Consider the following 27376-nt stretch of genomic DNA (forward strand, 5'->3'; position numbering starts at 1 on the left):
GGAGACACGGAATAAACACGAAAGGGGACGAGGGCTCATAAATACATAGAGGGCACACAGGGGGAAGAGAGAGCACGGGGAGAACTTAGACATAATGGGCAGGGGAAGCATGGAATAAAACATAAGGAGAGACGAGGGCTCACAGATACACAGAGGGGCACACAGGGAGACATGAAGGGCAAGGGATCAAAACTAGAAGCCATAGAATAAATCACACACACACAAGTACAATAATACAAAAATCACAAAGAACTAAAAACGCTGGGTCAGGAGACCCAGGACCGTGACAGTACCCCCCCCTCAAGGGCTGGCTCCAGACAGCCCAAACACAGAAAAACAAAACCAAACAGAAAACAACCCAGGGCGGGCGGCGGGGGCCCAGGACGGAGGGCTCGGAACAGAAAACAGAAGAGCACAGCAAACACCGGAGCCCAAGAAAACAACCCAAACACAAAGCAGTTCAGGGGGCCGACCATGCGGAAGGCAACGGCGGAGACGTGGAAACAGTTCAGGAGGCCGGCCGTGCGTAAGGCAACGGCGGCGACGTGGAAACAGTTCAGGAGGCCGGCCGTGCGCAAGGCAACGGCGGCGACGTGGAAACAGTTCAGGAGGCCGGCCGTGCGCAAGGCAACGGTGGCGGTGAAGGAGACGACGGAGCAGTTCAGGAGGCCGACCGCGCGGGAGGCGGCGGCGACGATGACAGCGCTGGTCCGGGGGCCGACCGTGCGGAAGGCGACGGCGGCCACCCAGGAGAAGGCGGTCCGGGGGCCGGCCGTGCGGAAGGCGACGGCGGCCACTCAGGCGAAGGCGGTCCGGGGGCCGGCCGTGCGGAAGGCGACGGCGGCCACTCAGGCGATGACGGTGCAGTTCAGGGGGCCGGCCGCGCGGAAGGCAGCGGCGGCGGCTCTCCAGTGTCCGGCGTACTGGCCGAGGCCCGGTGGGCACAGGACCAGTCGAGACGGGACCAGGCGAAGCACAGGCTGAGGCTGCAGCAGACGAAGGCCCTGAGGAGGCTGCAGCAGACGAAGGCTCGGAGGCCGGGCCAGACGAGGACGAAGACTCGGAGGCCGGGCCAGGCGGAGCTGCAGAGGCTGAGGCCGGGCCAGGCGTAGCAGAAGCAGAGGCTGAGGCTGGCCCAGGCGATGACGAAGCGGTCGCAGATGGCGGCTGGACAGGCTCCTCGGGCCCTCCAGCTGATGCGGCGTGAGGCTGGACAGGCTCCTCGGGCCCTCCAGCGGAGACAGGAGGCTGAACGGGCCCCTCGGACCCTCCAGCGGAGACAGGAGGCTGAACGGGCCCCTCGGACCCTCCAGCGGAGACAGGAGGCTGAACGGGCCCCTCGGACCCTCCAGCGGAGACAGGAGGCTGAACGGGCCCCTCGGACCCTCCAGCGGAGACGAGGGGGTGCTGGCCGGGCTCACTGGAACCCCCAGCGGACGAGGTAGATGGCGGCGTGGGAGCCACGGAGTCCTGGATGAGCTCATCCGAGCTTCCAGCAGGAGCTGATGTAGAGCCAGAGAGGATTGGGACCCCGGGCTCAATGTTAAGCTGGCTAAAAAACCGCACTGCTACGGGGAACTGGGCCAAAGGTTCAGGTGCGAGCTGAGCTGCCGGACACACGGGGACCTGAGCTGCCGGACACACGGGGACCTGAGCTGCCGGACACACGGGGACCTGAGCTGCCGGACACACGGGGACCTGAGCTGCCGGACACACGGGGACCTGAACTGATGTCTGTAGTAACGGTGGTGGTGAGAGTGGAGTAGGTGGTGGAGTTAATGACTCCACAGGGGAATGAACTAGAGGTAGTGACGGTTGTGGTGCTGGTGGTTGAGTGGGTGACTGTGCTAAAGGGGACTGCACTGGGGACTGCACTGGGGACTGCACTGAGGGTGGCTGCGAGGGAGCTAACTGAGCTGTGAAGGGCTGCGAGGGAGCTAACTGAGCTGTGAAGGGCTGCGAGGGAGCTAACTGAGCTGTGAAGGGCTGCGAGGGAGCTAACTGAGCTGTGAAGGGCTGCGAGGGAGCTAACTGAGCTGTGAAGGGCTGCGAGGGAGCTAACTGAGCTGTGAAGGGCTGCGGATTGAAATAAGGTTTGTAGTAAGTCAGGCTGTGGATGTGACTGTGCTATGGGAAGCGAGGCTGAATGTGGTGGAGGTGGCGACTGAGCTTCGGGCCGGGCGGCTAACAGAGCTTCGGGCCGGGCGGCTAACAGAGCTTCGGGCCGGGCGGCTAACAGAGCTTGGGGCGAAAATGGTGGTGGTGGAGTTGGTGTCTGGGCTACAGGCGGCTTCTGAGCAGGAAACACAGGACACTGAGCTACAGGTGGCTGCTGAGCAGGTGACACTGGAGACTGAGCTACAGACGGCTGCTGAGCAGGGGACTGAGCTGAAAGCGGACGGGCAGCTGACTGAATAAACATAGCTCCAGAATAAACAGTTCCAGATGAAACAGTCTTAACTCCTGGGTCCGAAGGAGCATCAGAAGCACAGTCTTTTGAACCAAAGTGGAAACGATCGCTCTCAAAATAAATACTGTCATTTTCTGGAACAGGAGGAACAGAAGATCTAGAGTTCATGAAGCCGACGTTAGCGGCCTTGGGGGAAACGGTACGTTTATCCCTCGACACAGAAGGCGAATGTAGGGGGACTTTGTCACTCACCCTAGGCGGTTGGTCGAGAAGAGTCCCAGGCTCCTGCTGTGAAGTGGAAACGCTGGGTGAGTCGGGCGGCACGATAATAATCCCTAACATCTTGTAGAAGGCTTGTGCAGGCGTGAGCTGATTGCTTGCAGGCTCGTAGTAATCCTCCCGGGACCGGCTGGAGCGTTTTCTGCGAGACCTGGGCGTCCGCGGAGAGGAAGCAGGTGAGTGGACCGAAGGGTAAGCAGCTAGTGAGGAGCGGCAGCACGGAGGCCCTCCAAGCGCTAGCCGAGTCCCGTCAAAACGGGAGCTGCGCTTCCACGGTGAGTCCGCTGGATCCATTACTGGTGACGTCGTACTGTCATGAATCGCCGTGCGGCAGGCAGGAGTAGGACCCAAAATGCAGGACTCACAGGCACGAGGGAATAAACTCAAAAGGCAGCTTTATTGCTGAAGAGGCAGAACATAGGAAATACAAAACTAAACTGGGAAAACTACAAACTAAGAACTCACAGAGAGACACAGGGAGATCCACACACGGCATGAGGGACGACGTCACACTGAACAGAGGGAGACGCAGACAGAAATACACAGAGGGTTAACGAGGGAAGTGGGAACACACGGGGAACATAGGTGACACTGATAATCATAACGAGACAGGGCGGGGTGAACTGAACACCGACGGGAGAGGTGAAACAGGAAGTACAGGAGGAGAGAGAGCACGAGTAGAACACCAACGTAACAGGCAGGGGAGACACGGAATAAACACGAAAGGGGACGAGGGCTCATAAATACATAGAGGGCACACAGGGGGAAGAGAGAGCACGGGGAGAACTTAGACATAATGGGCAGGGGAAGCATGGAATAAAACATAAGGAGAGACGAGGGCTCACAGATACACAGAGGGGCACACAGGGAGACATGAAGGGCAAGGGATCAAAACTAGAAGCCATAGAATAAATCACACACACACAAGTACAATAATACAAAAATCACAAAGAACTAAAAACGCTGGGTCAGGAGACCCAGGACCGTGACAGTATCAGTGTTTGATGTTGTTAATATGCCCAGACTGTAGGGGGAGCTAGAGGTCTAGAGAGGAGTTACCTGACGGCAGACTGGCAGAGTTGCTGTTCACATGTGATTAACACCAGTTCGATAAAATACCTTCTGTTCCGCTCTTAATGTATTGCAATATAGGGGCTCTTTGCAATGAGCTACTTTTATTTTGAAATTCGTTTTATTTTGAAAACCAGTTTCAGGAAGTGACAGGATGTCAGCCATGTTTGTTTAGTTCCTAGCGGATCACATGTGGGGAAATTTGATCCAGCGACATCTGCCTTTTGTTTGTGCCATCGACACCACCGTCTGTAAGTTTTCATTTGTATTGAATTGTAGGATTGTATTTATGTATATTTTGTGGAAATATTTGCTGTAGATGAATACTTTAGTAGTTGTGTGCTAACGCTAATGGATGTGTATTGGAATCTAATTTTGTTGTGCTAATGATGCTAGGTTAATTTTAGCTATGTTATTTGTATTTCAGTTTTACTCCATGAGGAAATACTCACTAATTAAAAGGAGTTGGACGCTACATCCTGACTTCGCGCGTTATTTCAAGTGGAGTTAGGCTACTGCTGAATTGTGTAGCGTACACACACAAGGAGAGCAGGATACCTTCTCTTCAAGTAATGGTGTTGTCATGGCCCTGAGTCTGACGACTCTGTGTTTTGTGTTTCTTTATGTTATTCTATGTTCTTGTTTATTCTGTTATGTCTTTTGTTAAGGGTTGCTGTTCGTTAGGGTTTTGTTCTGTGCCTGCCTGCTCCCACTTCTCTGTGTTCCCTCTGTCTGTCCATGGTGTCACTGTGTCTGGTTGTGAGTCTGTCTGGGCGTAGATTTGGTTTTATTTATTTATTTTATTTAGGACATTGCATGTTAATGAACATAAATGTAAAAAAAAAAATTACATGAATGTAAACATGCCAGATTATAGCCAAGGGCTAATTTCCATCTGTTGTCCTTAAGCATAAAAAATAGACATAAAAATTCATCATTCATTCATAATAAAAACTCCATCACCAAACTTACACATACACACCATTCTGTTCCCAAATAAAACATTAAAACTATACAACTCATACATGATCACACACTTGATTTGTCCATAACCAGTTTTTAACCTTTGCCTTAAACAAATTGAGTGTAGAGCATTCTCTAATGGGTTGAGGAAGACTGTTCCACAGATGGCCTCCCTTGACAGAGAGGACGTTCTGCCCAAATGCTGTCCGTCTGTGGGGTATAAACAAGTCTCCTCGGATTGTAGCTTGAGTGGTCCTGTCTAAGCTTTCTTTATGCCTAATGAACTGCTTTAGTGGTGGTGGAGCAAGGGAGTGTAAGACTTTATATATTAAACACACTCTTTTAAGTTACACTAAGTTATTGAAATTCAGTAATGTATGTTTTTTTAACACATGACAGTGGTGGTGGGAAGTCGGTTTTTTGTCAAGTAGTTTTAAACTTCTTTTATAAATGTTTTCAATAGTTTTAAGTGTCGTTGAACAAGCAAGTGACCAGGACATCAAACAATAGTCCATATGAGAGATGATCATTGAGTAAAAATAAGTTTTTGCAACATTAATATTTAAATTATTACTTATATGATTAAAATTTCAATTATTAAATTTAAGTACCTGGGACACTTTATTTATGTGACTCTTGAAGGATAATGTTGGGTCTAGAATGACCCCAAGATATTTAAATTCTGGAGCTAATTCAAGCTCTACTCCATCCAGGAATATGTTTGACTGCTTCAAGTTTAAGGGGCGTTTTGAAAAATACATACAGTTTTTGAGGTGTTCAACATTAGGCATGAGTCCTCCAGCCAGCTATTAGGGCTGAACGATATATCGCATTTGCGATAATATCGCGACATGATCAAGTGCAATTTTCTAACCGCAAAGGCTGCGATTATATTATATGTCCAAATTCATGGGCTGCATCCTCCTGAGGCCGCATTTGTAGACCGATTACGTCATAGCGACGCGCCGAAGGCTGTCCAAATTCGTAGACTCCTCCGAATGTAGCCGACAAATGCGGCCTCCTTTTCCCCGAATTTGAAGGATGGGTCGGGTGTGGCCCAGCCAAACTCCAGTTTCCAACAATGGCGGCCGCTACTAAGTTTTAAAATTACTCATACTAATCTTTCTGGATCACAAAATAAACTTTTAACATATTTTCAGGCGAGAAAGTAGTTGTGTAAACATCAAATATCTGCTCGGTTTATCAAGATATCCCATATTTGCAAAAGTGCTTCGACGTTTTCGGAGGCGTCTGCTACCCACCAGCTCGACAGCTAGCCGGGAGCTCGAGGGTTACTGATGCGGCCGAGAACGGCACAACTCCCGGCACATCATTTTCAGATCACCGCGGACTTTCGCTGCTCGGGTTAAACATAATATATAAGTCGCTTAGACAACCTAAAAATGTTATTGTTGGGCTTTTTTCAGTGTTTTGTTTGTTCGTGAGTAAATCGGTTTGGCTGAGATTAAAGTTATTAGATTAGATAAAATAAAACTTTATTAATCCCCCGGGTGGGTTCCTCCTTGGTTTTCGCACAGCTGACTAAACGTCAAACAGAAAACTTATTAAACAGAAGTATGAGACAGTCGAGAATTTACACCAGTGTCTGGTTATATTTTAGATAGCAAGAAGCAGACGGCCGAGTTTATTAAACTCCACCGAGACAGTGGTGACGCTAATCAGAAGGCTAGACCGTCCAATTTCACGCCTTTAAATTTTAAAGGCGTGTTTGTGTGTGTGTTTATACAATTGCTATTATGTTTGCACTTTATGTGTAATGTTACTGACTGCAGAGATCAGTAAGATGTGTGTATTTTTTATTTATTAGCTTTATTTATTAGGGCCCGAGCACCGAGAGTGCGAAGGCCCTATTGTATCTGCTCCGTTTCTTATTATTATTATTCACCCCAAACAAGGGCCTTTTTGAGGGCCTAAACATGCTCAAAAACTCATGAAATTTTGCACAGATGCCAGGTTTGGTGAAAAATTTTGTATTTTAATGGTTTTACATATGAGCACTGGGAAATGGCTCTAGAGCGCCACCTATGCCTTGTTAAATGCAGCCCTACGACCACACGGTTTGAGCTACATGTATGAAATTTGGCACACATGTGTAACATGCCAAGACGAACAAAAAAGTCTGTGGGCCCATTGACGCAAACCCAACAGGAAGTCCGCCATTTTGGATTGAAGGTGACATTTTGGCTCTGATTTTACCGTTTCCATGCCTTGTACTTTAACGAACTCCTCCTTGGGATTTGGTCCTATAAACTTCAAATTTGGACAGTGTCAACTACACCCTTGTGCCATGTTAAATTGCGGAGCTTTTGAGTTTTCACAATACTATGAGGCCGTGGCGCCATGGCGAATTTCGATGACTCGCCATGAAAATCTTATTGCCTCTCATTTTGTCATACATTTTCTGACCTTGACCAAAGTGAACACATATGATAAGGCTCCACCCCTGAACATATTTCAACTGCCATATTTGACATCAAGGACAGCGCCACCTAGTGGGAACAGGAAATGTCATGTTTTACACTTTGGGGTACAGTATAGTGATGGGTGACATCTGCAGCCTCAAATTTCTCCAGGAAAGCCTTAAGGAGTTGGTCTTGGGTTACAGTGAAAACTGTGAGTTTTCGCGAAAGGGTGTGACCCCAGCAGCATGGCGAACTTTGATGTCACGCCATGAAGAAACAAATTAGTATAACTCAATGAAATCCAGTCTGATCAGTACCAGACTTTACAGGCATGATGTCAGACCCGCCCTGAACAGATTGATGTGCCCATTGTCGGAAATACGGACAGCGCCACCTAGTGGCAACAGGAAATGTCATGGCTTTAACTTTGTTGTACTGATTTTCACAGGTTGATCGTGGCCACCTCAAAAGCGGTGAATATCACCATCAGTCCCTCGTGATGCTTCAGTGCAAAAATTGTGACTTTAAACTGAACGGCGCACCCTGGTGGCAACGCGGTTCATCATGAAAGATGAAGTGGCTTTTGAGGGGCTTGGAAAGTTTATAGAGGCTTGAAATTTGGCACACACCTCCAAATGGATGAAGGCATTGTTGTTATGTAACCATTTTCCTTGAATAGTGCAAAATGGCTCCACAGCGCCCCCTACAATATTTCAAAACATCAGCCCCTGCTCTGTGTTTCATCTATGAGTCTGACACTTGGTAAGCTTGTGTAAGATATCAAGATGTACAAAAAAGTCTCTTGGAGCAATATCCCAAATCCAACAGGAAGTCAGCCATTTTAAAATTAATGTGTAATTTTGATGACATTTTCCCCCCTTTTCAGGCCTCATACTTTGACGAACTCCTCCAAGGGATTTCATCATATTGAAGCATTCTTCAGTGTGTAGAATCTAAAGACCTTTGTGATGTTAAATTGCGAAGCTTTTTCCGTTCAGGGAAACGGGGTGGTCATGGCGGCACGTAGAGTTTCAATCACTCGCAAAAAGCAGTAATCTGCTGTCACTAAAAAACACAATGTCAAATCTCTCCCAAAGGTCGCAGGTGTGATGAGACTCGAGCTTGGAAATGTTTGTTATGCTATTTGTCAATAATGGTTAGAGCGCCACCTAGTGGCATGACTATAATCCTGGTTGAATAAGATGAAATGTTAGCTGGTGATTAAAAGCATGAAATCCATCAATGTGACATCACATCGGACGTGCCGGTTTGAGGTGTTGGCAGTGGCTCGACGTGCCGGGGGTGCGAGGGCCCTCATATGTCATGGTCCTGGGTCGTGCGACCCAGTGTTTTGTGTTTTAGCCTATTTTGATGTTTATTCTTTGTTTAGGGTCACTAAGGCACTCCAGCCATTTGTACATACTACCCGTGTATTAAGTCTCCCTTGCCCTTCGTGTGGTTATGTCATCTCCCCTGTACTACGTCTCCCCGGTTCATGTGTCTTGTCTAATCTCCATGTTTCCTGTTTTACTTTGAAAGTCTGTATTCACGGTCAGTGTATTCAGTTTCACTCCTTCTGTCCTGTCGTTAAGTTCATGTGTGTCAGCTGTGTTCCCATGTGTGGCCACTTCCCCTGATCATCCCTCATGTGTATTTAGTCTCTGTGTTTCATACAGTCTGTCTCGCGTCGTCTGTGTTATCTCCCCTTCCCCTTGTCATAGTATCCCAGCCATAGTTTGTATTTTGCAGTCTAAATCTCATTAGAGTCATAGTTTCCCAGTCTATGTTCAGGTTTTCCCTCAGTTACTTTGTTGTTCTTTTCCATGAGTTTTCAGCCATAATAAAAGGCTCGTTTTGGTTGGAATCCACTCCTGCATCCTCGTTTGTGTTCGCACCTGGGTCCACCACACACCTTTCCGCACGGTCTGCCTCCGCAGACCTTGACATCATAACGCTGCTTGCAGCTTTAATTTAATATTATTTTTTAATTTAATGACTGTCTAGTAGTTCACAGATGTCGAAAAACTGAGTGTGGTAAAGCCACTGATTTTTTTTATGTATATTTCTGCAATCTGCACATTGTACTGACTTTCATTTTAATGTTTACACCAGGGTTCCTTGTCAGCACTTTATGCTCAGATGTTTGTAAGCTAAAAATAAACTATTGTGTATGTTCAAATATACTGTTGTGATTGAAGAAGTTAAATAAAAATGTCAGTCATCAATTCATGCATCACCTCATGTCATCATAACAGAGGTCTGTCTTCCAGGAAAGAACAGTTTAAAATTAATGTAATATAGTATTGGCCATACTATATGATGTATTGCTTGTCTTTGTTTAATAATACAGAAGACAAAGACCTTAAAAAATAATCGCATCGCAATCGCAATATTGGGGCAAAAAATCGCAATTAGATTATTTTCCATAATCGTTCAGCCCTACCAGCTATGCATTAATGCTAAAGCAGCTGTAAGATCTTTTGCCACCTGCTGAACACTATTTGCTTGCGTATATATAACTGCATCATCCGCATACATTTGAGTAAATATATTTGGACAGACTTCAGGTAAGTTATTGATAAAAAGAGAGAACAATAAGGGCCCAAGAACAGATCCTTGAGGAACCCCTGTATCACAGTCTAAATATGGAGATTTAACCCCATCCAACACCACACACTGTTTCCTGTGTGAGAGATATGAGGCAAACCACTGAAGAGCCTGACTGGAGGTATTAAACCGAGTCAATCTGGACAACAATATCTGATGGTTTACAGAGTCGAAAGCCTTCTTCAGATCTAGCTCCAACACAGGGACTCTTGTCCAGCAAGCTCTTCAAGTTCTCCACTAACATACACAGGGCGGTATCTGTGGAGTGATGTGCCCGAAAGCCAAACTGCAATGGATGTAATGAGGGTTGGGTGTTTTCTAGGTGAGCAGTGAGGAGTTTAACCACCCACTTCTCAGCTATTTTAGATACGACCGGGAGTATGCTTATGGGGCGATAATTAGCAATGTCAGTCTTCACACCTGCTTTGAGAATTGATGTAACTGCAGCAATTTTCCAATCTGTTGGAACAATGGAGTGTTTGAAAGACATATTCAAAACATGAGTTGTTGGATGTACAAGCAAATCCATATGTTCCTTTAGGAAGTTTGTGTAATACCATATACATCAAGTGCTTTTGATTGTTTTAAACCTGTAATTAGTTTAGCAACTTCAGTGTCTGAAATATGAGTGATGGTGAACAAATTTTGACCAACATCATTCACATTATCAGAGCATACGACTGAGTCAAAGCTCTGACTGATCTCCTTAACAGATGAAATAAAGAAGGTGTTTAAGTTACTGACAATAGATAGAGGCTCTCTAACAATAGAGTTATTTACATAAAGTTCAATTGTATTTTTACTTTTGTTTGAATGACGGCCAAGTAATTTATTTAAGTGTTGCCAGATAATTTTACCATTACCTTTGGCTCTTTCAATTATATTTATAAAATTTTTTGCTTTGGTCTGTCTCAAACTTCTTATTACTTTGTTCCGCATTGAAGTAAGTCTCTGTCTATCCAGAGTTAGACCTGTTTTCAGGAACTGCTTTAGTAATTGATCTCTTGTTTTCATTAAATTCTTGCACTCTTTGTTTAACCAGGGCAAATTAGATGTTGTCTTTATTTGTGGCATTGGTGGGGACGGATGATTCAACCACCGAACTCTGCCCTGTTTCTTTTTTTTTCCTTTTTGTCTTTGCTTCTTGATAAAAAATTTAAAAAAAGGAGAAATATACTTGCCTACATATGCTATTCTACATGCTGTTAAACCATTTAAAATTAAAAGTCATAGTTTTATATGTGAATTATATAATGTTAAATTACAATTAAACAAATGACTAAGTATCTTAGACTTTAATTTACTTCAGCCATATTCCATATAAATCAGGTATCATACAAAAATAAAAATACAGTCATGACAATAAAAGAATATGACTTTAAGGATTTAACAACATTACTTCAGTTACACCAACATCTCTTATACATTAGCACTAAGGGAACACTGAATGACCTGGTGGGTTTTGTCCATAAAACTACTCATCTAAGATTAGCACAAAGTAAAAGATCTCTCAGCAAAATTATGCAACATTTTAGGCACTATTGCTCCTATCAAATCAGTGAGCTGGGATTTTTTTATTCCAAACATGAACTACTGTTACAGCAACAGACATGGACTACTGGGGCCCGTTCTTCGTACGTCGCTTACTACATCCAAGATCAATTGACACATCCAAGACCAAATCATCGCGCTAACTCTGAGCTCGCTATTCCGGTTCCCCGAACACACCTGCTGTTGACGATTAGTACAGCTGGATGAAGTAATGTGAGATCACTGGGTGTCGTAAAAGGGGCTACGCATCGATAGTAGAAACATTGATCGGCAACCCTCTGATTGGTCGGCGAAAATGTCGAAGGAGAGCGCTCGGTATTTTTCGGCAGCAGAGCAAGAACTCCTGAGTGAGGGATTTCAGGAGTTTCAGAGTTTAATCAGAACGCAAGGCTGCAAAAGCAAGGATAGAGGGCTGGCAGAAAGTTGCTGACAAATTAAACTCGTAAGTAATTTAATAATAACAATAATAATAATAATGGAGTGGATTGATATAGCGCTTTTCAAGGCACCCAAAGCGCATGACAATACCACTATTCAGTCACTCTCACATTCACACACTGGTGGAGGCAGCTACAGTTGTAGCCACAGCTGCCCTGGGGCAGACTGACAGAAGCCAGGCTGCCATATCGCGCCATCGGCCCCTCTGGCCAACACCAGTAGGCGGTAGGGTAGATTTATTATATTACACTATATTATCTAATATTATATTACATTATATTATATTATGTTATATTATATCCCCTTTCACATTAGAGCCACAACAGGACCCACTAGAACATGGGAACAGGTAAACGTGAAATATAAGAATATTCTACAGAATGGTAATATTTATCACTTATATTGCTTTTCGTCTCTTGGAAAGAGACCCTGAAATAATCTGTTTGTTTGTTCGTAACAGCAACCAAGAAAAGGGCAGAGCAACAAAAGACAGGTGGTGGTCCTGCACCCCCTCGTCAAAAAGTTGGTTAAGTAAATAATACCCTCACGGGAAAATCGATATCTCTCAATGAGCACGCTGTCGCGCTGAGCTAAAGGATCCTGTCTGTCCCGCAATATGCGCTGGATTCTGAGGACTCTCCTTATCAATCTTGCACCTTCCGCAATGGGTTGCTCACGTATACGGACAGGACATGGCTGCGACAGGCTTCCCAAATCCACCTTCGCTTTTATAGCCGTGGTCTCCCATCTTGATTACACGAAGTAATTTGCAATTACTGAAAGAAATCTCCGTCCCGGGTTCATCCGTGGATCGGGTTTCCTCCGAGGCGTGATCACCGATAAGCAGAGTTTTGTCCTTTCCTTATAAGATTCCTAATTATTCAAAGTAACGCTCAAGTATGCCGTTCAGCGGGTTAGTTACAGCGCCGGGAGCAGTTAGGAGAACAAAGTGATACATAGACTGTTTCAGGTTGCTCTCCCACAATCAACTCAAAGGTTTATTCAGTACAACAGTTTATATAGAGGAAAAAAAAAGGTTCGTGTGTCAGCAGATTCTCAGTTCAAACCGGTACAGACCAAATAAGGAAACGTCTTCCTGCCTTCTGAGCAAAGAAGTATCCTTTGTGTAGTTTATCAGTTCAGCTACAATTTATGATCATTCCAGCAACATACACTCCTAGACATAGAATACAGAGTTCTTTCATTAGTGAATTCTGAAACAAACCACCTGGCCTTTAACAAGCTCTTTTCTAGGAGATAAAGAAGGGAGGATGGGAGTAAAGAAGTGATCTCTGTGGTGTTTTCGACCTTGAGGTACCATCCTGTGATTCTTACACATTAATTCTTGGGTCACAGAGAAAGAGAAAAACAACTAGTAAATGGGCCTTATTGAGTAACAGTTTTCCTGTATAATATCACTATAAAACAATATCCTGTAAATGCTACCATGGTATCAAATATCACAACAGTTCCCCCCTTTTATCATGAAATGATAACATAGTATAAAGACAGAATGTAATAACATAATATAAAGACAAATCATAAATGTGAAACAAATCATAAATGTAACTAGTCCTTCGAGTAAGCTTAATATCAAAAATTCTGAGAGCGTATACATGGTATCACACAACAGACAATAATTATCGAAAACATGCGGCAACGGTTACAAAGGCTACAATTAGTTCCTTCCATTTTCCAAACGTGTCCTGTAGCCACTTATCTAGCCACTGACCGTGGCCTGTATTGGCAATTAGTTCTATCTTCAATGCTTCAAGTCTATTCATAGCTTGTGTGAATGAACCGTTAGGGGCGGTATTATTGGGAATGAAAGTACAGCATACATCAACGGTCACTAGACCACAGGTACCGGTCCAATTAACGGGTAAGGCTAGTCTAAGAGTATTATTGCACAACCAATAACCGTTAGGGATTGCTCTAGTAAGATGCGTGACCATGTGTGATTTAACTAACTCCCCCCAGTTAGTATCATTTAATACACCTTCTGGGGGAACAATGATCGATTCTCCGCTCAAACTTGAACTGTGTGTGTGTTCCTCCAGATATGATAAAACTTCAGCCACAGAGACAGCTAGCCATGTCTCATTACAGCGTGCACCTGGGGAGTCAGAGAAGAATGTATAGTTATCCTTTGTATAATCTATGTGTGTGTCTGGGCCCGTTAACTTTAGTCTGCGCAGACATATCATACTAGTATTAAAATGGAAAGGGATCTGTCCTAGGGGTAGTGAGGGCTTTAACCTAGTCTTAGGGCGTTTCATTGGGGCGCAGGTCCCTGCCGTGTCATTAGATAACTTCAATAATTCGCCTAATGGAGTCTCAGGGTTAGTTGGTGTGTGTGTGTGTCTAAGTAAGCAGTCGAGAGGGCTCAGAGTCAACTGTAAAGTGTCTTTAAGGAGAGCATTATCTCCGCCGATTTTCTCTAGTCCCTCAGTGAGGGGGAAACCGGATATGGGGTATCCTACTATTACCTGTTCTGGGTTACCTTTTGAACAGACATAACAGTTACTGTTTCCTAAGTCACGAGCGGCTATTCTGGCATTTTCATACCAGGCGTTAGCTCCTGCTCTAGGGGGTGCATAAAATGGTTTATTAGTGGCGTCTATGTTGCCATTTACTGATTTTAGGGAACGTAAGGAGTGCATTAAGTAGGTGTCTTGCAAAATAGAGCATGAGGTATCGTCAGCAAAATACGACCTGCAGAAATGTGAACATGGTTGCAGTCTACAATACAAAATAGCAAAGAAAAATCCTAAAGTTAATGCGATAGATATGATAAATAACCTAAATATATAAGAAAAACTGTTCTTCAGTCGTCTTCTGGCCTGGTCCCAGGTTCGAGAGACATAGAATAAGCGTCGTATGATGACAATGGGCATTTCATTTTCTCCATTATCAGGATGGAATGAGTCTAGCTTTATCAGATTAGACATCCTGTGGTACTCTCGGCTTTCTGTTCCTGCTGGATGTTTGAGTACCTTGTTGTTGTTCAGGTGAAGCATCAAAGAGCTCTCTGAGTCTTGGCTCTTTCAGGCGTTGTGTGTTAATCAGTGATTGCATGTGTGTAGGTGGATTGGATCCGGGCGCTGGCTCGCCGGAGATGTCATCTACCCGTTGTGTGTTTATTTGTTTTGGTTCCGGGCGTTGGCTCGCCGGAGACGTCATCTGCTTGATCCGACGCCTGAGATGGGCTGGTTGGGCTGGTCTTAACTAGAGCTGGGCGATAGAACGATAACGATATGTATCGCGATATAACTTTTACTCGATAGAGAAATTAAGCTATCCTGATAGACCTCGCTGCTCTTGTCCTCAAAAAAAAAAAAAAAAGGTCAGCCAATCCAAATTAAGTAGCGCAGAGCCGAACCAATCACAGCCGCAGCGTCACGTCGCGTGACTTGTTAGGTACAGCACAAGTGCCAAGCCGCACGTGTGTTTGTTTGGGAAGCAGCCAGCGGGTAATGGAGCCAGCGCGTAATGGAGGAAATGAGTGTGCCGACTAGAAAAATCAACCGAGCGTGACCGAAGAGAAAACAGATGATGGTTCCAATGCCGGAGAGATTGTCAAACGGAAGAGCCATAGAAGTTCCGTAGTGTGAAGGTATTTCGGCTATTTCAAGTCTGACAAAAAACAGAGTAGCGTGCACTGTAAATTGTGCCGAAAGCAAGTCTGGAAATACAATAAACTGGTTCATGCGTCACACTGTGCGCCACGTTATTGTTTCGGTGAAATGAATTTCTACAATACTGTTACTGTTAATTCTACTCTCTGCAGTGTTTAAATGCTTACATATACACACAGTTACTGTCCCTCCACACATACGACTCGGTTCTGCTTCTATGCCCCAGCTTTGTTTACTTTTTCCCACCGAGGCTTCTAGACTTCTGATTGGCCAACATTTCGGCACGGTTAGGAATCTAGCGCCACCTGCTGCTTTGGCATGTTCATAGCAGCGTTTTCCTTCATTTCTGCCTTTATGTGTGGACGGGATTATTTTTTAAAACGAAAACGGAAAATCTCCGTTTTCACAAATACCCGTGTACGTGTGGACGTAGCCTCAGTCTCTGACTGGAAGCGCTAATTCGTCATTCGGCTTTTGTCAGACTAAAGTAACTGTTAAAACTGTTTGAAAAGCTCAGCTATACAACAAGGAGAGATTGAGAATTTCCTTTTAGTTCTCAGTTTATTTGATATTGAAAAAAGTTAGTCAGTTTTGTCTGTTCTTCTGTAAAACAAACTAAGATTTATTTTTAGAATTAATATTTTGTTTCTAAGTGGAATTGACAATTTAGTCTGTTTCGTTTGTTCTATTTTGAAACTTAAACGCTTTAGTGGCTGCCTTTTGTGTAGTTTGCAATATTTGCCTTTATTTATCTGAAAAAGTCTCATGTTCCTTAAGTACATCTACCCTGTTGAACTTATTATGGGAAATAAATATTTAAATAAAAACAAGCTGCTGATTATTTCACATTTTACTTGTGAGCAACGGCACATTTAAATCTTACAAATATAGTTATTTGGCTTATATCGTGATAGATATCGTTATCGACTGAAATGAAAAAAACATATCGTGATATGAAAAAATCTCATATCGCCCAGCTCTAGTCTTAACCCTGCTGGCATGAATCCACTGAGGTTGTCCGTCTGTGAGGATGCTGGTTCTTCGTCACTGCCAGTACAGTCTGGGGGCTGGAAAACGCGCGGCCTCCCTGAGTGTCCTTGGTTTTAGCGACTTCACCAACACCGCATCTCCTTGTCTCCACTGGTGGAACTGTGGAGGGGAAAGGCTGAGAAAGACAAACTTTGGCATAGTTATTATTCAGTGTTTCTACCAGATTGTGAACATAGTCGGACAATGCAATATACATCACCTTCTACTAGCGGTGCCCCTCTGGAAGCTGACCATGGTGTTGGAAATAGTCTTATTTCAAATGGAGATAATTTGGTTACTGCAGATGGAGTCATAATGTATGAAATGGAAAATCTGGTTGTGGTAAATACTGATGTTTCGCTTTTGGTCTCCCTACATTAGTTCGTGCACATGTTAGACAGGTTGCTAATATGCTTTTTTACTGCATGTGATGTTTTCTCAATTACAAATCTTGATTTTGATTTTATTGCCATTATTTAATACCCCTCTTTGTCCGACATGACTCACACAGTGAAAATGTCGGACAAGGACTGGCATCAGGGAATATGGGAGGGCAATCAAACCCTCAAAATTTTGTATAGGCCATCTCTGTCATCTAAGGTACAGTCATTATCCTCCCAATAGGTGTAATCAGATGCAGAGGCCTGCTCTTGTATAAAGTTTAAATCAACATTTGTTTCTAAATAGTCTGGGAGTGTAACAAGTGGCAACTGTAGGGGCACAGATAATACTTCCTGTGGAGGTGGGAGTTGTGATGCAGCTGCAGCCTTGGCTGTCACGTCTGCTAAGGCATTACCTGTTGCTTCGTCTGTGTCAGCTGTACTGTGTCCTTTCGTTTTAACAACTGCAACGGCCGATGGTAGCTGTATAGCCTGAAAAAGTCTCTGCACAAGATCAGAATTAGCAATCGGTTTTCCATCAGCAGATCTAAATCCTCTTTGTCTCCACAATGTGCCAAAGTCATGTACGACGCCAAACGCATAGCGGCTGTCTGTGTAAATTGTCACACGCCTATCCACATGGAGCTCACAGGCGCGTATTAAAGCCATGAGCTCTGCTTTTTGTGCTGAGTGAAATGGTAATGAGTGAGCCTCTAGTATGATGTCAGGCAATGTTACCACTGAATAGCCACAAAGAAATGAGTTGTCATTTGGCCTTGAACAGGACCCGTCCACATAAACCGTGGCTGAGTCTGGGATAGGTGTTTGTTCTAAATCTGGACGTGGTGCTGTGGATTCCTGTATACGTGTCATGCAGTCATGATCGTCAAGCCTGTCTGAGCCATCCTGTCGGTCAGAAGAACACAGCATATGGATCAATAAATGTGCTGGCGAATTGGGTGTGCTGCTCGCTTTTATGGTGAGGTTTGCTGTGGAGGTCAGTGTAGCTTCATAACCTGAGCGACGTTGTGCAGTCATATGTTGTGTAGTTATGTTTGCTAGAATGGTCGTGACCTGGTGATTGGTGTGTAGAATAGTGTCATGTGAGAGTGTGAGCTTCTCGCAGTCCCTTATATGATAGAGCAAACTGCTACCGCCCTCAGGCAGGCCGGCATCCCCTGAACAATCCACAGGCAGCACCTTTGAGTGGCGGAGGTCAGCACTCCCTTTAATTGAAAGAGGCTGTCATTTCTGTGGACCACAGTATTCGAGGAGGCTTGTCTTTTTTACAACAGTCACGCAGAATGTGGTCATGAAAAGAACAGTCTGGTATCCACTGTCTGCAATAGTTCACCATGCCTAAGAAGGACAACATTTCCTTCTGTGTAGTGGGCCGAGGGACGGAGGTCACAGCTTTGACCCTGTCTGTAGTCATGGAACGTTTTCCGTGAGACAGTGTGAATCCCAAATATTGAACAGAAGTCTGACAGTACTGCATTTTCTTTGCTGATGCTTTGTGGCCAGTCTGTTGGAGGTGCTGGAGAAGCATGTGTGTAGCAGTTTGACATAGTTCCTCACTCGGAGCACAGAGGAGGAGGTCATCCAGTACAGCCCTCCGGAGGAGTGAAGCTGTCCAGGGTAGCACGGACCACCATTGAGAAAGCCGCAGGGCTGTCTATCATGCCTTGGGGCAAACGAGTCCAAGTGTACTGCTTATTTCTATGTGTGAATGCAAATAACGGCTGTGTGTCTTCATGCACAGGTACTGAGAAAAAGGCGGAACACAGGTCCACCACGGTAAAATGTATAGCTGTGGATGGAATAGATGTCAATATGCTGGGAACGTCTGAGAGGTGGCAGAGGCATAATGACTGCATTAATTTGCCTTAAGTCTTGTATGAAACACCATACGCCAGGTTTGTTAGGCTTTGGCACAGGATTGACAGGAGTGTGGGCTTTATTACTCCTATAGTCAATAAATCTCCTATGATGACATCTAGAGCTGCGGCTTTTTCGGTGGAAATGGGATATTGCTTGACATATACTGGCTTGTTGCATTTCATGAGCTGTGCGTGATGAGGTGTAAAGTCAATATAAGGTAGGTTAGATCTATGTGTCGACATGGTTTAGTTATGTCGTAACCTATGTCTGAGTTATGTGACAAAACCACTGTTTGACCTTCACTTGTGTGAGCAGTTATCATGTTGTTGAACAGTGTGAGAGAAACAAAAGTGTGGCTTGTTGTATTTGTACACGTTTTTTTGGCACAGTGTGTGACGTGGAATACCAGAAAAAGGATGTTGAGTTCATTCTCTGCTGAGGCGTCCAGCTGACACAGAGGCTGTTCCTTCTCCATGGTGCATAAGGCAGAGAAAACATAAGCTGTTATCAGTGTCAGCAAACATTTCACACTTTGTGTTAAATGAAATACACAAATTCATTTTTGCTCTGGGTGTCTGCGGCTGCTGGAAAACTGAGCTAAATTTGCACCTCTAGCTTGTCTACCTTGTGGATTGTAAGGCTGCTTAGATGTGGAGCCATTATTGCGTGCTCCTTGTGGTTGCCAGTTACCTTGACTGGAAGAGCTCTGCTGACGCCTAGTGGCAGGAACTGGTCCTGTGTTTTGTGGTTGAGACCTATGTGCTGCTGATTTGCATTCCCTCCTCCAGTGTCCTATTTTTCCACAATAAAAAACATACGTCTCTACTCTTATCTTTCCGTCCTCTGAAACTTCCTTGCTGTGCTGGAGCGGATGATCCTGCATACATTCGTTTTTTCACTTTCCTCTGAGCCTTCAACATCAAAATTCAGCATTATCTTAACACTTTTAGCTTTCGTGGTAGTATCTGCACTGGCCTTCAGTTTTACTGACCTGTTTTCTGGCGATAATCGTTCGGGATAGGGCTCCGGAAATAAATTAGAATGCATTGAACTTACAGTTCTTAAGTTGTAAACAAAGTCAGTCACGTAAGTACTTCCGCATGTTCTGGATACGTAATCATGGAAGTCTTCACCGATTCGCGGACGTAGGTTACACGTCACCGGAAGTGGGAGTTGTACTGAGCCGTTATTTGAGACTTTATTTTTTTTATTTTTTTTTGGTTTTACAGTTAATTTCGATTTTTTTTCTCGGACCTGTCTGAGTTTTTTGAATTATTCTGACCCATGTTCAGTGATTTCCAGAGGGGTTTACACGCTTTGAAGGATTTATGTTAGTATTTTGCTGTGGCACAGCTGAGGTTACTTTAAATTTATTGCTAGCAATTTTTGTTTGGGTGAGCAACTTCTCACTTAACGAGCAGCTTCTCGCAATACAACAGGCAACTTCCTGTGTCTTTCTGCTTTTAATTTACTTTATTCGGGGACTAAGGAAGTCGTCAGTGTATCTCTCTGGATCACTAAGTGAAACTTCGTCAGCATATCCCGTTTCTTTTATAGATCGATCACTGAGAGAGGTATAATACGGTCTTATATAAATATTAAAGACGTGTATTTACCTTCGTCAGCCGATCCCACTTCTGACACCAAATTGAAAGAAATCTCCGTCCCGGGTTCATCCGTGGATCGGGTTTCCTCCGAGGCGTGATCACCGATAAGCAGAGTTTTGTCCTTTCCTTATAAGATTCCTAATTATTCAAAGTAACGCTCAAGTATGCCGTTCAGCGGGTTAGTTACAGCGCCGGGAGCAGTTAGGAGAACAAAGTGATACATAGACTGTTTCAGGTTGCTCTCCCACAATCAACTCAAAGGTTTATTCAGTACAACAGTTTATATAGAGGAAAAAAAAGGTTCGTGTGTCAGCAGATTCTCAGTTCAAACCGGTACAGACCAAATAAGGAAACGTCTTCCTGCCTTCTGAGCAAAGAAGTATCCTTTGTGTAGTTTATCAGTTCAGCTACAATTTATGATCATTCCAGCAAAATACACTCCTAGACATAGAATACAGAGTTCTTTCATTAGTGAATTCTGAAACAAACCACCTGGCCTTTAACAAGCTCTTTTCTAGGAGATAAAGAAGGGAGGATGGGAGTAAAGAAGTGATCTCTGTGGTGTTTTCGACCTTGAGGTACCATCCTGTGATTCTTACACATTAATTCTTGGGTCACAGAGAAAGAGAAAAACAACTAGTAAATGGGCCTTATTGAGTAACAGTTTTCCTGTATAATATCACTATAAAACAATATCCTGTAAATGCTACCATGGTATCAAAATATCACAACAATTACTACTCTAAAATATGAATTACATCTGTAATAATCACATACATGTAATAGAATGTTAATAGTAGGCTACATTTCCCTTTTTTAGGAAATGACCTGTATGTATCTGTGTGAAATCAATAACAGGATCAAGTGCTGCATTATCTTCAGTTACATTGATAATATTTATTTATGGTGAAACAGTGGTGGAATATCGCTGTTGCTTTCGTATAAATGAAGCGGACATACCTGCATGGCCGCGATCTAATCCTGTTTACATAAAGTAAACCTGCTCCCGAGCAGGTTTACGCTTACGGCTCTATTGCTATGGCAGCAAGTCCCGGATGAGCTTCGGGGAACCGAAAGATCCAAGATCACGCGAAATCGTCAACAATCTAATCCAGCTAACTTACTTAGCGAGGTACGAAGAACGGGCCCCTGGTGTCCCACACAACAACTCAATGTCCACTATGTGAAGGAGCCAAACACATGCCTTCTCCTCTCGTTAACTGAGATAAACTGTTGGCATGTTTGTTTTACATCTATACTGTCCAGTCTCTCCTGGTGGACATACAGCAGAATTGTTTAATCTCATTTGAGTCATTGTTGACCACGTTAGACATATAATTTTAACAGCCTCTGTAAACTAATATCCTGGCTTGCTCGAGGCTGCTGTTTTCTCTGACAGTTTCGATCAAAATTAGAAATGCTGCTCTGAGACTGAGATAACTAATAGTGCTCCCTGTTGTGCAGTTAGTTTCCAAAACACGTTATTCATGGTTACATACAGTTTTAGACTGATGTGGGCCAAAGCCTAGCATAGCCTGTAACGTTATTATGAGGGACACATTTTATGAGTGAACTTGGCTTTAAGTGACTTACAGGTTTCTTTGAAAAATACTTTCTTATATCCAGGTTCTTCCTTTGTGCTGCCATCCTCCCTTGCAGGTCCTCGCAGTTCAGGGGTCTGTTCTTCGTACCTCGCTAAGTAAGTTAGCTGGATTTGATTGTTGACGATTTCATGTGATCTTGGATCGTTCGGTTCCCCGAAGCTCATACGGGACTTGCTGTCATAGCAACAGATCCGTAAGCGTAAACCTGCTCGGGAGCAGGCTTACTTTATGTAAACAAGATTAGATCGCGGCCACTCAGGTATGTCCGCTTCATTTATACGAAAGCAACAGCGATATTTTGCCACTGTTTTACCATCAATAAATATTATCAATGTAACTAAAGATAATGCAGTACTTGATCCTTTCATTGATTTCATACAGATACATACAGGTCATTTCCTAAAAAAAGGGAAATGTACTATTAATCATTCTATTTCATGTATTTGATTATTTCAGATGTAATTCATATTTTAGAGTAGTAATAGTAAATTACTTAATGTAATCAAGATGAGAGACCACGGCTATAAAAGCGAAGGTGGATTTGGGAAGTCTGTCGCAGCCATGTCCTGTCCGTATCCGCGAGCCACCCATTGCGGAAGGTGCGAGATTGATAAGGAGAGTTTTCAGAATTCAGCGTATATTGCGGGATAGACAGGATCCTTTATCTCAGCGCGACAGTGTGCTCATAGAGAGATATCGATTTTCCCGTGAGGGTATTATTTACTTAACCAGCTTGTTGACGAGGGGGTGCAGGACCACCACCTGTCTTTTTTTTGCTCTGCCCTTTTCTTGGTTGCTGTTATAAACAAACAGATTACTTCAGGGTCTCTTTTCAAGAGACTAAAAGCAATATAAGTGATAAATATTACCATTCTGTAGAATATTCTTATATTTCACTTTTACTTGTTCCCATGTTCTAGTGGGTCCTGTTGTGGCTCTGATGTGAAAGAGGATATAATGTAATATAATATAATGTGATATAATGTAATATAATATAATAAATTTACCCTACCGCCTACTGGTGTTGGCCAGAGGGGCCGATGGCGCGATATGGCAGCCTCGCTTCTGTCAGCCTGCCCCAGGGCAGCTGTGGCTACAACCGTAGCTGCTTCCACCAGTGTGTCAATGTGAGAGTGAATGAATAGTGGCATTGTAAAGCGCTTTGGGTGCCTTGAAAAGCACTATATAAATCCAATCCATTATTATTATTATTATTATTATTAAATTACTTACGAGTTTAATTTGTCAGCAACTTTCTGCCAGCCCTCTCTCCTTGCTTTTGCAGCCTTTGCAGTGTTCCCTTGCGTTTTAATTAAACTCTGAAACTCCTGAAATCCCTCAATCAAGAGTTCTTGCTCTGCTGCCGAAAAATACTGAGCGCGCTCCTTCGACATTTTCGCCGACCAATCAAAGGGTTGCCGATCAATGTTTCTACTATCGATGCGTAGCCCCTGTTACGACACCCAGTGATCTCACATTACTTCATCCAGCTATACTAATCGTCAACAACAGGTGTGTTCGGAGAACCGGAATAGCGAGCTCAAAGTTAGCGCGATGATTTGATCTTGGATGTGTCATTTGATCTTGGATGTAGTAAGCGAGGTACGAAGAACGGACCCCAGGTTTGCTGTTGCTAAAACTAAACAGAGCTCCCTTAAAGGCACAGCCAATCACATTGGCCATATTTGTTACATGATGTAGGACTACAGTGGAGAATGTAATTTAACTCTTTCTCCCACTTTGACAGATCTTTTTTTTTCTTTCTTTTTGTGTGTTTTTCTTTTACTTGAAGAGATCAAATTATTGGTGGGTAAAATTCAATAATCGCTGGATATTGGTGGGGACATGTCCCTTCCGTCGATGCCAAATCTACGCCCTTGGTCTGTTAAGTTCAGTGTCTTGTCTGGTTCTCTGTGTCTGTAAGTTTCCTGTTTTATTCTGAAGGTCTCTGTCTGATGTGAGTGTGTTCAGTTTACGTTTCCCCTGTCTCGTCAGCTCTGTCATTACTGTCATTATTGAGAACCCACAGCTAGAGAAAAGGCACATAGCTCAAAGAAAGAACTGGTGTCTACGCAAAACACAAAACTCAGCTAAGAGCCTACACTGAAAAAAAAAGTTATTTCAATTTACTTGATTTTATTGTGTACATCGGTCCCACATAATATGAACAAGTATGACTGACTTAATTTTCCACTTTCCCTCAAGTAATTAATGCTTGTCAAATCAAAGTATTTTATTTACATTAGATTACTTAAAAAAATCATGTTTGATGTACTAATATTAATCGGTTATCTTAACATCAATGTATTGCATAATGTCAATATATTTTAATGTTTAACACCAACTTATTTTTATTTGCCAGTCGTACGCAATGATATTATGTAATGTAAACACATTGCAATTATGTTCCTGCAACACAACTTATGGCTTTAAATCCTACTTAATTTTTTCAATTGAAATATTAACTGATCATTATTGACAAAAAAAAGGCAAAGACTGTGAGTGCTACTGAACAATTCACCTTTATTAAACTGTAACAGCAGTGAAAGCAGCAATTCTGCCATGAACAAATCCAAAATCACATCCATATAAACTTGTTAACACATTTTTAAATAGAGCCTGCAGAAATAACTAAAAGAAAAAGTTAGTTTGAGAATATATTTGCAAATATATCACAAAAAACTGACCTCAGCAGCAAATAAAAGAAAGTACTTATAGATGATCCTGTCATCTCTTACATATAACATTTGAATTAATTACACAATTGAAAATGTAAACTAAATTAAGACTACCTGAAAAAAAGCAACACGCTTTTATGAGTAAACAGATTTACAAAATATAACTTGTGTATTATTTGACAACAGTTTCAGTTTCTGTACAAGTATTTATCTGTACAAGATTTCAACTAAGTTGAGCCTTAAATGACATTGTTACATAACTAATACCAAACACCTACATGAATTTTAATCTTCATTTTAAACATGTAAGCAGGACATTAAGGTTGACTTAGAACATATTGCTAAAAATCGTCAGTAAAAATTTCTTAGAACATGATACCAAAAGGAAGAATCATCCTGCATTGCAGTCACATGAGGGGAAAGCAATAAAAACATAAGCAGTATAACGTTACTGAACACAAAATGAAAAACTGCAAAGAATTGCAGAAGTGCAGTCTTTGACTTCTCAATGAAACAGATGGTTTTTGAAAGCAAGAACTTTAGAGAGTTTAGCTCCATCCAGTTCCATGAAAACCTTCTGGAAAACGTAAAAGTTGTAGCGCAGGTCCGCAGGGTAAGCAAGGTTTAATGCATACATGAGTCCAAATAGCATTATCACAGCAAATGCTACATTATCCAAAGTCTTCGCCACCCTGATGCCTGCAAGGACAACTCTTGTTCATCTGCTGAAGCTTGCTCTTTAAGAAGATAAATTCAAACAGTGGTGTCTTCAACAGTCTCACTGATGGCACGTTCTTCGATGCCCTGTAAAAAAGAAGCCACGTTAGTCATTTCATGCCAAGTAAGTAATATGACAAACTGTGGAAAGTCTGAAAAAAAGAAGAAAAAAAAAGACAAGTACATACCACATACTCCCGGATAAGCATGCCAGCGTCTTCACCCATGTAGATACACACTCCCTTGACAGACGCAGCATCAACATCTTTGCACTGAAATGAAATGTATGTAATTAGCATCTTCATTCAGCCCTTGTCCTTCATTTAAGTTTTAATAGTGTACTTTACATGAATGTTTTTAAAGTAAAGGCACACAAATTAATAATAGGTTTACTGGCAATTAATAATAAGTTGACAAAGTGAAGGTTAAAAAAACAAGCAGATGTAAAAATACAATATGAGAGAATTTATCATGGGAAAACATTTGAAATTCAGGCTTTATCACTTACATTATCCATTTATGCCACAATTCTTTTCAGTATTAGTCCAAGCTCTCCTCTTCTGTTGACCAACTTCACCAGGTTGTCCAAGTGGAGATCCAGCTGAGCCAGGAACTTTGTTTGAGGGGGGATGGTGGCAATTCTCTTAAACTCAGTGTTGATCTGAAAACATGAGCACAGAGGAATGAGCTTCAAAGGTTTACTACCTGGAAGAAGGCTGCAATCACTCATACTGAAGAAATGGGCTGTCAAATAACAACTGTGCCTTAACCATTTTAGGCTAATACCACAAGAACACCGTGTATGAGGCAAACCTTACCTCATGGAAATCAAATAGATCAGGCCATCTTGCCATGAAAGCCTCCACCATTGGTGCATCATGGACAACTTCATGTCTTCTGTATGAAAAAGTCTTTTCCATCTTGAGTTTCACCAACTCTGTTACTCTTTTTTTATGTCCATGTGGTGGGCTTTGGCATGTCAATAGCTTTAAGAGTCCCTTTGTCTGCTACTTCTGAAACTGAGGTGAGGTTAAGAAACTCATTCCCAAACAAGAAATCCATAAACTGAAGTCTGAAACTGCCCTGAAGACAACACTGTCTCTTGACTTCAACGATGAGATCCTCAGTTGATTCAGGCGCTCCATTAGAGAGTGAGCCAAAACAGTCTTTAGGACCATAGGACTGTAGGCAAAAAAGAATGACATATTCAGAAAGAATCCTTTCAGTTTAGTTTTCATAAAGCTATCCATACCCAATAGTCAAAGTTATAAAGATCACACATAAAAAAAGAAGAATTTATCTAATGAAATACATGCGACTGAACCTATTACACTTATATGAACACCTTTTATTTCTATATGCCTTTTTAAAGTCACAATGTGGACTGATCCAATCTCATAGACAACCAATGGATAAGTTTCAAGGAGTTCACAGAGTGAAATGAGAGTGAATATTCTTGATGATACTGGGTTGAGCTCAAAAGCTCTGTCGTGCTCTCTGTACCAGCCACCAAGCTCTGACAATGTAGAATATGCTGTGGTACAATGCAGATATGGTTTTTCAGTATTCTGGCAATCCACCTGCTGCCCTTTGGGCCAGTACCATTCCATTTCTATAAGTTATGCCCTTTAATGTCACACACTGTGCAAGGTTGACCTCTAGAATGTCAGGGAATATGTACCTAATGACTTAAGCTATCTCCTCTTTAACTCTTTAAATCCACTAGAAAGGCCGATACAGCTGAGCTCTCTAATTCAGACTTGCCAAGAGATGGGGAGTTTAGATAGTAAGCTATCATCATCTGATGTTTTGACTTCTGTAATCATAAAGGTAAAAATTCTACCACCACAAAAAACATTAATTTTAATTGAAAAAAGGTATTCCAGTCCAGAAGAGCATCAATGGTTTCTTTAAAGTACCAATCTTTCCCTCATTTATACATAATGTTTTGAGAAGCAGCTCACATATGTTCTACACAAACTAGAAAAAAAGAGGGGGGGAAAGGGTCCTAATTTGTTTTGGGCCGATGTTGGAAAATTCACAATACATCACTTAATAAGACATAGTCTGTTGAACAAACTTATCTCCTTGTAGATATCT

At 42.9% G+C, this 27376-nt stretch overlaps 1 protein-coding gene and 1 long non-coding RNA gene across 2 annotated transcripts in view; both read left to right on the top strand.

Annotated features, from left to right (window-relative positions):
- LOC113009405 (fetuin-B-like) overlaps positions 1-27376 on the top strand; it is a 50907-nt gene that overhangs the window by 8826 nt on the left and 14705 nt on the right. The window lies entirely within an intron of this gene.
- Positions 3912-4235, top strand: LOC145421289 (uncharacterized). Its single transcript, XR_013902620.1, has 2 exons — positions 3912-4011; positions 4188-4235. It is a non-coding gene; the product is annotated as an uncharacterized LOC145421289 (long non-coding RNA).

This window comes from Astatotilapia calliptera, chromosome 17, assembly GCF_964374335.1.
Source record: "Astatotilapia calliptera chromosome 17, fAstCal68.1, whole genome shotgun sequence".
NCBI lineage: Eukaryota > Metazoa > Chordata > Actinopteri > Cichliformes > Cichlidae > Astatotilapia > Astatotilapia calliptera.